Source organism: Mus musculus, chromosome 7, assembly GCF_000001635.26.
Source record: "Mus musculus strain C57BL/6J chromosome 7, GRCm38.p6 C57BL/6J".
Taxonomy (NCBI): domain Eukaryota; kingdom Metazoa; phylum Chordata; class Mammalia; order Rodentia; family Muridae; genus Mus; species Mus musculus.
Window position 1 is genome coordinate 80,020,872 of NC_000073.6, and position 13,364 is coordinate 80,034,235.

A 13,364-nucleotide genomic window follows, 5' to 3' on the forward strand; every position below is an offset into this window, starting at 1 on the left:
CCAAGGGGCCTACACTGTAGAAGACCATGGTATGCTTGCATCCCAACAAAACAAATCAACCAATTCCAAAACTAAAATCAAGGCTAATTGTAGCTATTTAAAACAGAAACAATAGCAAAAAAAAAAAAAGTTTATCATAGTAGTTTTCTTTGTTGTTGTTTTGTTTTTCAAGACAGGGTTTCTTTTGTCCTGGAACTAACTCTGTAGACCAGGCTGGACCTCATAGAGATCTGCCTATCTCTGCTTCCCTAGTGCTGGGATTAAAGACTTGCACCCCCACTGTGCCCGCTACATAGGGGTTTCGTAACATTGAAAATCTGTGCATATCCCAATAATTTGTATATATACAAAGATACCATGAGATAGTGTGATTTGTTATGAATGTCACTCTACAGTGTTTACAGACAGGACAAGATATTTATAACATATTACTGGATCAAACTGGTGTCAACTCGGTAAAGTGATACAATTTTGTTAAATTTATTTTTAAAAATCACATTTGCTTTTTTGTAATTTTATTTATTTATATGTGTATATATGTGTATTTATTTATATGTGTATATGGTATATGCATGTGTGCTTTTTGAAGGGGGGAGGTGTTGATGACAATTGTTTTCCTGTATAGTTTCCAACTTTTTTTTCTGAATGTTCATGTGTATGTCATGTGCATGGAAGTGCTCGCAGAAGGCAGAAGCGGAGGGGAGGGCACTGGGTCCTCTGGAGCTGCACTTGCAGGTGGTTGTGAGGTGCCAGATGTGGGTGCTGGGAATCAAACTTGGGGCCTACAAGAGCAGGAAGCCCCTTAATGGCTGAGCCACCATAGCAGGCTAGCTATATGTGTGTGTGTGTGTGTGTGTATGTATATATGTGTGTGTGTGTGTATGTTACAGTTATTTAACAATGTATATTCTGTGTAGTTTTGTCATATGGATTTACATGTAAATACGGGAAGATGAAATGCCTAGCCACTAAAACATAATGTCTCTCTATGGGCTTTTTTATCACAATGTATTTGTGCTATGAAGAAAGAGAAAGTCAACGTGTATTGGTGGAAACCTGTAATCCTAGCACTTGGGCCAGGAAGTCAAAAGGACCAGGAATTCAAGGTCAGTCTTGGCTACATAGCATCTTTGTGACCAGCCCGAGCTCTATGAGACTCTGGAGACATGCAGAGAAGGGCCTGTAGGCAGGAGAGGTAGTCTGGAGACATTTACTCGGCATGTAGGAAGCCTTGGATTCTATTCCCAGTACTTGAATAAAATAAACTGCAGTATAGAAATGCATAATAGCCATCATGACTATTACATACTTGTGTCTCCCTGGATCCACGGGGCACGTTATTGTTGTGATGTTTGTCTTCTGTGTGTCTAGAATCAGGACCCTTGTAAAGGGCGAGGAGTCTTGGAGAGATTTAACTGAACTCTGGAAACTCAAGATTTCCCTCCCTGTGTGCACTGGAGTCTGTTTCTTTCCCTACTCTTAGGAACCTTTGCGGATTTCACAGGGCCCATCCTCCAGGAATGAATTCCTACTGGTTCTCCAGGCAGGCCTAGAACTCCAGCAATCAGGCTGTCATACTTCTGAGATGACACCCTGGCCACCTTGGAGCAGATGTAGGTGTCCTCCATTCCAGCCACCCACTGGGACACAAGGCATCTTTGAAGGAATGTTTCTGCCACAGCTGGTTCTTTGCCTTTGTAGCCTGTGAGTCACTCTGGTTTCACCCCATATTCTCATTTCTAGGTTGTAAGGACACCTCCCCACCACTCCCTTACTTCATAGTAATAATGAATAAAAGCTACTATGTGTGGCTGGTGCTTATTGCACCAAATAGCACAAAAGGTGTGGGCTCTTTTAGGCCTTGATCCACACTGGGAAGCAGAGATTTGCATCCTTGTCTTATAGAAGAGATCTGTGGTTGATTCAAAGGCCACTAATATGTGGCCCATAAGTCTGGGCATTTGCACACAAGACACACTTCAAGCCCTAGATCTACCCCTGCCCCACTCACATACACACACTTTTATTTCCTCTCTTCAATAGTTTGAAATAGGGCCTCACTATGTAGTCCAATCTGGTTTTAAACTTAGATATTTATGTTGGTGGCTCAAGCATGCTAGTTAGGTGCTCTACCTCTGAGCTGTATTCCCAGCCCTCTTTTTTACATTTTATTTGGAGACATGATCTCCATTTGTAGCCCAGGCTGGCCTTCAACTTTGGATCCTTCTGACTCAGTCTCCTAAGTAGCTAGAATAGTTCTTTTATTTACCTCCATTTCTATAAAGCAGGCCACTGGGTCTAAGTTATTTCCTGTTAGTCACTTGGAAGTTCAGGAAGCTGGCAAGTGAAAAGGAATAAACAGACTATTTCTTTGCCACCAACCCTGTCCCACTACCTGTGCCCACAACCCATAACCTCCCTCACTCCCTAGCTTGTACTCTGTATTACACCAAGTACTTGAAGTCTTTCTTTTTCTTTCTTTCCTTTCTTTTTAAAGACAGGACTTCTCTACAAAGTCTAGATTAGCTTGGGACTCCTTATGTAGACCAGGATGTGTCAAAGTCAGAGCTCCACCTGCGTCTATTTCTTCCGAGAGTGGGGATTAAAGGCGTGTATCACAGGTCTGGCTGCTAAAACTCAACTGTTCCTTGAGTTTAGAGGAATGTCCCTTCTTGCCCCGTAGGCAAATTGTTCTCTCCCAAGTTTTTTATGTTGTTTTGAGATAAGGTCTGTAGATCCAGGCAGTCCAGCAACTATGTAGACTAGGCTAGCCTTAAAGTCACCAAGATCTGCTTGCCTCGACTCCCCAAGTTCTGGGATTAAAGACCCGTGCCACAACACCTGGCTCCATCTCATGCTCTTGGCTGGCACATCCCTATTTATCTAGAAGTGATTTCCAGGAAACCTTCGCTGGCCAGCCTTGCCCAAGCCCCTGTGAGTTGCTTTCTCAATGCCCTCATAAGGCACCTAGCTACCTGTTGTCTCTCCCAGCCCCACCCCAAACCCCTTTTTTGAGGAGTCTCAGATAGCCCAGCCTAGAACTGGCTACATAGCTTGGGCTGACCTTGAACTTCTGCTCTTCCTGTCTCTACCTTCCAGAAGCTGGGATTTCAATCCATGCACAACTGTGCCTCCCTCTTTTTAGTTTTGTTGAGACAAAGTCTTGCCATAATGGCCTTGGCTAATATATTATTCAATATGTAGTCTGTGCTTGCCTAAAACTCCTGGCAATCCTCTTGTCTCAGCTTTCCAAGTGCTGGGACTACAAGTATGCACCAATGATGCCTGACTGAGGCCCAGCTCTCTCGGGCTCCTACCAGTTTGCAAAGCCAGAACAAGGAGATGGTGTCTCTGGTGGTTAAGTCCTTAGTTGCAGGCTGGGGAGCTGGCAGGAAGCAGGCACAGAAGCGAATGGTTGTTGAATGACTATTTGACTGTCAGAGAGGACTTTGTCTTTTTTTGAGAAAATATGACTTGGGTGTTCTGGAGAGGGCAGGTGATGACAGAACTGTGGCTTCCAGCATTCCCTGTTGGCTGGTGAAGGTGCTGAGGTCACTAGAGACCCAGTGTGCTGAGCCTGAAATCACGGGGTCCTTCTTGCTGAACCAAACTCTCTGGCTTCTGTTTTCTCACTCCTTGCCAGAAATAAATCATGTTCTGAGTGACTGGAGTCATTGCTCACAGCTCCGTGAGCTGGTGTAGGGTGGGGCGAGGGGCAGTGGCCTTGGGGCTCCTGTCATTAAAGACCCAGGCCTTTGGGCTGGGGGGAGGGGAAGGAGTGGCTGGTCCTATCCCTGGGAGGCTGCAGTCATTGGGGGAGAGACAATGGGGCTCTGCATCTGCTCCTCGCTGGGAGAAGGGACCCTCCAGTGAAAAGCCAGGGAGAGCAGGGAAGTGTGGGAGGAATTGATGAGAAGGGGTGGAGCCAAGGAGATGCAGCCCGGAGGAAGGAGGGAAGGGGAAGGAAGAGCGCAGGGAGGGGAGAGGATCCAGGCTTCCCTTCAGCTCGGTGACCTGGTCCGGAGCCACAGCTTCCCTCGCTTTGTCTGGGCCCGCCGAGACCTCACGTTTCTCGCCCAGCTGCAGCCCCAGTCCAAGGGCCAGGCATCCAGCAGGTGCTCAATACTTACTTGGGAAAATAAGAAATGTGGCCAACTTTGCTCTGGGAACTTTTCCCCCGTGTTGTCTCCACTCCTCTGGAGAAGCCGAAGACAGAGCTGGTCTTGGGAGCACGCCCAGGCGCCCCATGAATAATTGACCCTTGGTGGCGACACTGCCCCGCTCTGTCCGCGGGCTCCGTACCCGCCCATGCGTCGGAGTCGAGCGGCGCAGCTCTTGAGTGGCGGGTGTCCGGGAGGTTGGAGGCGGGGTGTCCGGCCTGTCCCAGAGCTGGGAGGAGGCCAGGCTATGCCGAACCCCGGGCCCCGCGGGGAGCCACAAGGGCCCAGACCTCAGCGAACGACCACGCCTCGGCGCCCTCCAGCAGTGCACCCCGGGGTCGAGCCTAGGCCCTGGGCTTGGGGAGGATGCGAGGGACCCCGAACTCCTCTGAACCCCATTCGCACCCGGGTCCCGGTGATAGCAGCCGGGGCCGTTCCCTCGAGTCTGACCGTCCAGGGCTCTGCGAACAGCTGTTTAAAGGCTCTTTACTGTTGAGGGCTCTGCGGCGACGTTTGCTCTAAGTCCCATCTGCCCACTTAAAAAATATATTAAGTGAAGAGCACCCCCAGCTTCCACCCCTGACTGGGGAGGGGGCAGGTTGAGCCCTAACCCGTATTCGGAAGGACTGGCCACTCGGGCTCCCCCGACCCCAACCCCCATTAGCTCTTATTTGGGATAGGGCACCCCAGACTTCCTGGGGGCTGCTCTCTGGAGCCCCCTTTGTGCCTGGCAGGGACAGCCCCCCCATTTCCATGCGAGGTTCTGACGCTCCCTTCTCCCCCGCTTGTTAATCTTTGTTCCCCTTTTCTGCTGAGAGGAGGGGAAAAAAAAGAGGGAGAGGGCGAAAGAAAAGAAGGAAAAAGGCGTGACTCGATTTTCAAACGAAACTCCCACAGCAAACAAAACCCTTTTAGAGAAATAAAGGAGGAAGGAGGAAGAAAAGAGGGAAGGGGAAGAAAAAAAAGAGAAGCCTCCAGGCTTGCAATTCGAGTAGGAGAGTTGCAGCGAGAGAAAGAAAGAAAAGAAGAAAAATCCTCTCTGCGGTAGAAAGAGAAAAAGAAAACTTGGGCCGAGGAGAGGGGGGTGCTGGGGGGGTGGAAGGAAGTGAGAAAACAAAAGAGAGATAAAAGGGCTGCTTTTCTGTCTCTCTTCCTCTGCGAGCAGGCTTAGGAGGAGCTGTTTAGCATCCCTTCACGTCAGCCCTGCCTCATTCCCTTCTTCCAGGGAGGGAGAGAGCGCGAGCGAGAGAGCGAGCGAGCGCGAGAGAGAGCAGGAGGGAGAGAGAGAGGGGGGGAGAAAGAGAGGAGCCGGAGGGAGGGTGGCAGAGCAGGGCGGGCGCGCGTGGAGGCGGCGCGCAGCTGCAACCCGGGCGGTGGGCAGCAGGAGCCCCCGGCCCGCCCGGCCCGGCCAGCCGAGGGCCCCCAGCGCGAGGAGCCGCGCCCGGACCCAGGGTGAGTGTCCCGCGAGCCCGCGGCCCCGCCAGCCCCCGGGCGGCCCGCGGCGGGGTGGCTGGGGGGCGCGGGGGTGGGTCGCTGCGGCCGCGGTCGACCCGCCCCCCGCCTCTCCCCGGGGACGGCGGCGCGCAGGCAAACATGTCGTCTTTTCCTTTCACTTCCACATTCCCTCATGCCGGAGAGCTGGAGCGAGAGAAGGGGAAAGAGAGAGAGATGGCGTCTGGAGGGGGGGAGGAGGAGGGAGGAGAGGGGGAAGGGAAGGAGAGAGGAGAGAGAGAGACAGAGAGAGAGAGAGAGGAGAGAGAGAGAGAGAGAGAGAGAGAGAGAGAGAGAGAGAGAGAGAGAGAGAGAGAGAGAGAGAGAGAGAGAGAGAGAGAGAGAGAGAGAGAGAGAGAGAGAGAGAGAGAGAGAGAGAGAGAGAGAGAGAGAGAGAGAGAGAGAGAGAGAGAGAGAGAGAGAGAGAGGCACAGGCAGAGAAGCAGCAAAATGAAAGGAAAGCGCGGCGGTAGCGTGGGAGGCCGGGGAGGCGGCGGCGGCGGTCTCCGGCCCGCACGTGGGTGTCGCGGCGCTCGGGGATGCTCCCCCCGCACCCGGCCCGGGACTCAAAGTTTCACCCTTCGCCGCCCCGCCCCTGCGGCTGCCCACAAACTTTTTACTCCGGGAGCGGGTGGGGTGGCCGCGCGGCCCGGCCGGCAGGGTGGCTAGGGCTCAGCGCGCAGCTGGCGTGCCGGGCGCCCCTCGAGGGCAGCGGGCGTCACCAGCGCGGGACCCCGGCCCACCTCGGTGGCCCCGTCTCCGACCTGTTGAAGGCGCACCCCCCGGGCCGGGAACCGGTGGGCAGATCCCCACGGCAGATCTCGAGCCTCCCGTGGCTCGGCCTCCCTTCCTCGCCGCCCCCTCTCCCTCTCCTCGCGGTCATTTTCCTAATTGGACGGAGCTGTGGGGCGTGATCGTCGGCGTCAGACGGAGGAGCCCCCCGAATCGGGTGGTCTTCCCTCCACGACTCTCAGACCCCACCGAGCCGGCCTCGGTGCTACCCCCCACCCCTCCGCCCCAGCTGCGGACTTGCTAACTCGTGCGTAGCGGGTTGTTGGTTTTCTTTCTTTTTTTTTTTTTTTTTTCAACTTGCCTTTTAAGATGACTTTTATGGTCCCTGCAACTGCTTCCCTCCAGTCTAAACTGTAGTTTGGGAAGATTTAAGAGGCCAGGGAGGTGCTTGTGTGGGCTTTAACTAATCCAAAACGGTCATTAATGTATCTCTACGCCCTGCGTGATGGTTCCGACCAGGCCGAGCAGTAGTCTGGGTGTGTTTTCACCCGGACACTGCAGAGTTCCTTCACGGTCTTAGCGGCCAGTCTGCCAGTGAGGGGACACTTGACCTGCGGGCCCTGTGCCCTATCTTCGAAGGGCACTCTGAGCACCTTTCTTTCCGTTCACAATGGAAACTCTCCGCCACTGTCCACCTGAAGACTTAACTAGTCCCTGTGGGTACCCCGGAAGCTCACAAAACTCCCCCACAGGTGTGCGGAGGACTTTGTGCTGTTGGGGGTCATCCAGCCAGCTTTGACGCTGCCCTCTCAGCCTTGCCTTTGTACGTGTGTAAGTAAAAAAGCAAAGTTCATTTCTGCCGAAGAGAAGAACTGGTGTATGGGAACAGGAGCGGGGGTGGGGGGTGGCGGAAGGCCCTCCTAGGGACCTTCAAAGATCCGTGGAGCTGGCCTGAGATGGGGGAGCTGGTCGTTACCGGCTTTAGATATAAGTGTATTCTCATCAAAGCTGATGGGCCTGTCTGGTTTTGATTTTGACCATCACCTTTTCACTTGTTTGAAAGCACATTTACCTTGGAGACCTTGGCTTAGTGTTTTTTTTTTTTTTTTTTTTTTTGTCTGCTCTCTCATCCCACAAGTAACCCTGGGCCGGGCACCTGCTGTTCTTGGAGCACAACCTTGAATTGATAACTTCCAGCTCTAGCCACCTTGCAGAGCTGGCTCTGCTGCCAGAGGGCACTGGGTAGAGCTGCTTTCTGTGGGGTAGGGAGAATGGACAATCTGGCCTGGTTTCCCGAGTGACCGTGTGCCAAGAGTTTCAGTGAGTTGGGGTGGGGACAGACTGTCATCTAGAGTGCCTTGGTTGTCTTCTCCGAGCTGTTCTGAGCTGACCCTTGGCCCCATGGTGTACAAGGCATTTGTTTGTACTCAGATCCCTTCTGTCACAACCAGGCATTTTATTTTAGGCTCCCTGTCTAGAGCCAAGGAAACAGACAAGGTCTAGAATACCTTTTGGGTTGGAGGAATGAATAATGGGATCACTAGAGATTTTGATGAACTTCTAGTTTAGATTTGCAGGGTGGTGGAGAGATATTTCTAGCAAGGCTGCTCTTTTGAGACAGTGTCTCACTACCTAGCCCAGACAGACTGTGAATTGGGGATCCTCCTGTCTCAAGCTCCCAAGTGCTGAGATTACAGTATGTGCCACCAGGCCTGGCTCTAGCATAGCTTTTTTTTTTTTTCTTTTTCTAGAAGGGGATGATGACCTGTGGGTCTCGGCCCCTTGGGGCAGGGGTGTCACATACCCTATATTTACATTACATTCATAACAGTAGCAAAATGAAGTTAGGAAATAGCAATGGGATAATTTTATGGTTGGAAGTCACCAGGACTGTATTAAAGGCTGGCAGCATTAGGAGGGTTGCGAACCATTGGGATCCTGGAAAACTACGAGGAAGAATCCATTGCATTCCAGAAGGAACAGGTGGAAAAGCCTACTACTCCCCTCACCAGCGCCGACGTTTGGTGTAGGTTCCTCCTTCCGGCATGGTCACCCACATCCCTCAGGTCTTACCAGGGCTAGGTCTCAAGTTCCCAGAAGGAAGGGTTCTGAATCCGAGGGCCTCTTTGAAGGACGGGTGAGCCATTCCTTTGATTTCAAAGCTAGAAGACCTTAGAGAGGTTGTTTAAAAAACATTGACCTCAGAGTCAGGAGTCAGGTAGCCGCTCAAGTCTGAGCCCCTGGGATCTGTTCCCAGTACCCTCTCTCTCCTCAAGACCACTCTCCTTACAGCTGCCAAGGCTTCCTGGCCACACCATAGTTCAGAGAACATGGCTGTGAGGACATGAAGCCGTGGGCTGGTAGGACGTGTACAGGCTGAGGTAACATCGCCCTATTCTCTAGGTATGCCGAACACGCTGCTCTGGAGGGCCGGGCAGGCCAGGGCAATTATTGGGAGAGCTTGCTATTTTAACACCGACTTCTTTAAAGTCTAGCAGTATGGCAGAGTAGAAGTTTAGTCATCAGGATGTTCCCAAATTACTGGGTTTAGATCCTGGATACTTTCTTCATACTTTGCACTTGTGCTTGGTTTATTCAGGGTTGACCAGAGGGGAAGAAGAATGGGGGAAGAAGGAAGGGCCTCTGCTAGCTGTTCCCCATTCAGGGATTAGATCTGCTGGCCTGTTCAGTAGGGCAGAGATCATGGCTATCTATGGATTTCACCCCCCCCATCTTATTATTTCATTTACGTATTTATTGCTTATTTGTTTTGTCCACTGCTAAGCCCTTGGGAGACTAATATAGAGTTGGCCTTTCCTAAATACTTGTTGAATGATGTACTGGACATTAGGAGAAGCATTTCCCTCCCAGGAGGAGCTCAGCTATGACACACAGAGGCAGGGACAGGGATGTGATTGATGGGAGCTGCAGAGTTGTGCTGTGATTCATTGTTTCAAACAAGCTGCAGACAGGTAAGGCAGGAGGGGGTTGGGAAAGAGGGGATCCTGAATGGGTGGAGCCACAGGGTGGAGACTTCTGCAAGACAATAGAGAGGTTTTGAATTGGACTCAGACACTGGGAGAATAATAGAATCAGGTGTTCTGGTCCAGGATTATGCACACACACACACACACACACACACACACACACACACACACACACATATATATAGTATAAATATATATATATATATTATAATCCCTCAAGGACTATGGGATAGATAATATATATATTATCTATATATAGATAGAGGTGCTGGCAAACGCATTACTATTCGCCTTTGGTGACCTGGGAAACCTAATAGAGACCTTAAGTCGTTTGACCTGGGGCACAGAGCTGGTATCTCATTCCCAGGCAGCCTAATTGCTGACTTTGCTTCCCTGAAATGATCACGTGGTCAGTCCTCTACTCCTGCGATGGAGCTGAGCCTTCAGCCTTTAGGTTCTCCTTAAAGGTTAGTGGAAGAGAAGCTAAAAGACAGATTGTCAAGGGGCGATGGTGTCACGCCCCTTTAATCCCAGCACTCACGAGAGGCAGAGGCAGGAGGATCTCTGAGATCTGAGGCTAGCCATGGCTATACACATACACACACACACACACACACACACACACACACACACACACACACACACACACGGTGGGGGGGGGAGGGGTAGGTCAGTCTGCAGCAGAGTCTTCATGCTGAACCAGTGACCAGTGAGGACTGAAAGGGTGTGCTTATTTTCCAGGGACTAATTATTCCCCAGTAGCTGCACCAGACCAGGACTATCTCTTTGCCCTTGACAAGAATTTAAATGCAGCCGGGCGTGGCGCACACCTTTAATCCCAGCACTCGGGAGGCAGAGGCAGGCGGATTTCTGTCGAGGCCAGCCTGGTCTACAAAGTGAGCTCCAGGACAGCCAGAGCTATAAAAAAAAAAGAATTTAAATGCATGTGCACACGTAGGAACACAGGTGATGCTGGGAGGAGTCAGAGCCAGGGTTCTGCCCATGCGCAGTACCACTGAGCTACAGTCCTACCCTATTGGAATATATTTAAGCTGGTGGGAATTTTAAAGCTAAGGAATGTACTGTTGAGGGTTGGGGAAGTGGCTCAGGTAGTAAAGTGCTTGTGAGCTAAAGATCAGCACCCACATGAATTCTATGTTGCATATACTTGTAACTCCAGAATTGGGGTTATGGAGACAGGAGGATTGCTGGGGCTCTCTGGCTGGTCAGCCTATTAAGTCCAGGAGACTTAACCTCAAAAAACCAAGGTAGATGGTGCCTGAAAAATGACCCTCTGACTTCCCTCTGCATGCAATTCTGTGCACCTGCACACACAAATGCACCCACATATAGGAACACACACACACACACACACACACACACACACACACACACACACACACACGGCCGGTCACCATCTGCTTTGAGGTCCCCAGCAGATGTCCCACAGGTGTAACGCCCAGTGTGCTAGCCCAGCAAAGAGCAGAGCCTAGCAGCAGCTGTTTATGGGCATCCGTGGTTCTGGGCGCTACGCTATCCCGTCCTCCGGAGCTTGCCGTCTGTCTGGGAGACAGACATTAAACGAATAATTACACAAATACTCTTTAATTATAGTTGTTATAATGCTTCAAAGGAAAAAGTTCAGAGGCATAGGAGCCAATAATTAGGGAGGGAGGAGCCGAGGGGCAGTTCCTGAAGGATATCTGAAGCAGCTCGGATGGAGGGCTTTGTGACCAGGGCGGGTATACTTTGTTTTTTTCTTTCTTTGGAAATAGACAGTAAAGAAGAGAAAGGCCCTATGGGTAATAATGGGAGGGGCTAGACAGCGTGGACAAGTTTAGCCCCAAAGCTTTTACAAATATTTTATTACTTTATTTATTATGTATGTGTTTGGGCACAAGGATGCCATGGTGTGTTGTGTGGAAGTCAGTTCCGCTGTGTGGATCCTGGGGGGCGGAACTCCGGTTCTTTGGCCCTGGCAGTAAGTGCCTTAACCTGCAAAGCTGTCCTGCTGACAGTGCCTCTCCCCTACTGGTGGGTTTCTGTTTGTTTGTTTTTAGTAACTTAACATAGCCTTAACTTGCTGTGTGGCTCAGAGACTGACTGGTCTTGAACACCTGATCCTCCTTGAGAAGCTAAGCGCTGGGAGTCAGGCTTGTGCTGCCGTAAGTTCACAGCCACCGTCAGGATTACAGGCACATACCATCTGGTCTGGCTTAGTCTGTTCACTTTGATAGAAATCTTACTGTTCTCTGGGTGGTTACCTAGGAGCTGGGTAGAAATGCAGACTCCTGCCCCCCCCCCCCCCCCCGCAGATTTGCTGAGGCTGCATTTTAACCCCAGTACCAAGGAGGTGGCTCAGGTGTTAGGGAGTCCTGAACTGGGAGGTTGTTCGTTTTGCAGGCAAGGACTGGTGTGACCTGCAACAACTTCTCTGGCACGTAGCAGGGAATTAGGCAATCTCACAGGTCCCTTCTGGCCGCTCTGACCTTTAGCTTTTGGAGCGTTGTGCTGTCACCAAGCTTGTGGAGGGCCAGAGCCTCTCACCCCTGAACTGCCTTCCTGGGGGCTCTCCTTTTTCCCTAGTAAGCACTCAGGCACTGTCAGGGCTTTGGAGAAGAATCAGAGTAGGCTGTAAGAAGTATTGGAGCTTTGTGCCACGCAGGGAGATTTAGTCTGAAGTAAGAAACCATGCAAGGTCAAAGGGCTTTTTAGGGAAGGGAGGTGTAAGGTTTCTGCCAGAAGTGGAAGTTAAAACCGCACAGGGAACCTGCTCAGTGGATCTCTGGGTTCAAACTTGGTCTTTTCAGAGTTGCCTCAGAACCTTGTCCCAGGCCTCCTGAAGTCACTGCAGGGACGGGGGTAGACATGGGTGCTTGTAGTCGGGGTTTGGGGTTCCTACCTGAAGTCATGCAGGTTATGTGCATGGTATTCTGGAAGAAGATTTCTGTACTCACTAGCTCCAGGGAGCCCTTGGCTCTAGGGTAGCAGTTCTTAAATTGTGGTTTGTGAACCCTTGGGGTGGGGGTCAAACAACCCTCTCGCGGGGTTGCATATCAGATAGCCTGCATGTCAGATGTTTACAGTTCATAACAGTAGCAAAGTCACAGTTACAAAGTAACAGTGAAAAAAATTTATGCTGGGGGGGGGCACCATAACATGAGGAACTGTATTAAAGGGTCCCAGCATTGGGAACGTTGAGAAGTACTGATCTCGACTGGGCTCGGTACTGGTAATAGAACCCAGGGTCTCGTGACTGCAAGGCAAGAGCATGACTACTGGTTACATCCTAGCTCTTTTTCTTTTTTCCTTTCACTTTCATTTTTAAAAAATTATTACGTAGGGGAGGGTGTGTGTGTCCATGTGGAAGTCTGAGGGTCAGAGGACATCTTGTGGGAGTCAGTGCCTTCCTCCTACCATGGGGGTCTTGGGGATTAAACTCAGGTTGGTGACTTGGTGGCAAGCACTTTTATCCTAAGAGCCATCTTCCTGCCCCCTCCCCCTTTCTTTCCCCCTTCCCCCCCCCCCCCCAACAGACAGGGTTTCTCTGTATACCCCTAGCTGTCCTGGAACTCACTTTGTAGACCAGGCTGGCCTCAAATTCAGAAATCCGCCTGCGTCTGCCTCCCGAGTGCTGGGATTAAAGGCGTGCACCACCACGCCCGGCTTCCTGGCCCCTTTTAAATGTATTTTGAGACAAGGTCTTACTAAATTGCTAACCTTCAACTTGCTTTGCTATACGGCCCAGGCAGACTTCACATTCTCCTCCTCAGCCTCCCAAGCAGGTGTCACCCAGATCTTTGATTGAACAGTCCTTACTGTGTGCAGGGCACAATTCTACGTACTTTACATACTGTTAGTAGCTTATATATTCATTTATTTTGTGGGGAGTGGACATCCGAGAAAGAACTGCATAGTTCAGGCTGCCTTCCAGCTTACCATGTAGCTGAAGCTGGGCCTCAAACTCTGAATACCCCTTCCTGAGTGCTGGGGC

At 51.0% G+C, this 13,364-nt stretch overlaps 1 protein-coding gene across 7 annotated transcripts in view; it reads left to right on the forward strand.

Annotated features, from left to right (window-relative positions):
• The first annotated feature begins 3,942 nt into the window (after positions 1–3,942).
• Positions 3,943–13,364, forward strand: part of Zfp710 (zinc finger protein 710) — a 67,938-nt gene continuing 58,516 nt past the window's right edge. For 2 of the 7 annotated variants that reach the window (NM_001146000.1, NM_001145999.1), the window contains exon 1: positions 3,943–4,115. The gene's annotated coding sequence lies outside the window, so the exon portion shown is untranslated. Of the gene's footprint in view, positions 4,116–5,276; positions 5,613–6,119; positions 7,215–13,364 lie in introns of those variants that run through there. The other 5 variants (XM_030242315.1, XM_006540742.4, XM_030242314.1 and 2 more) reach the window with 4 other exon arrangements.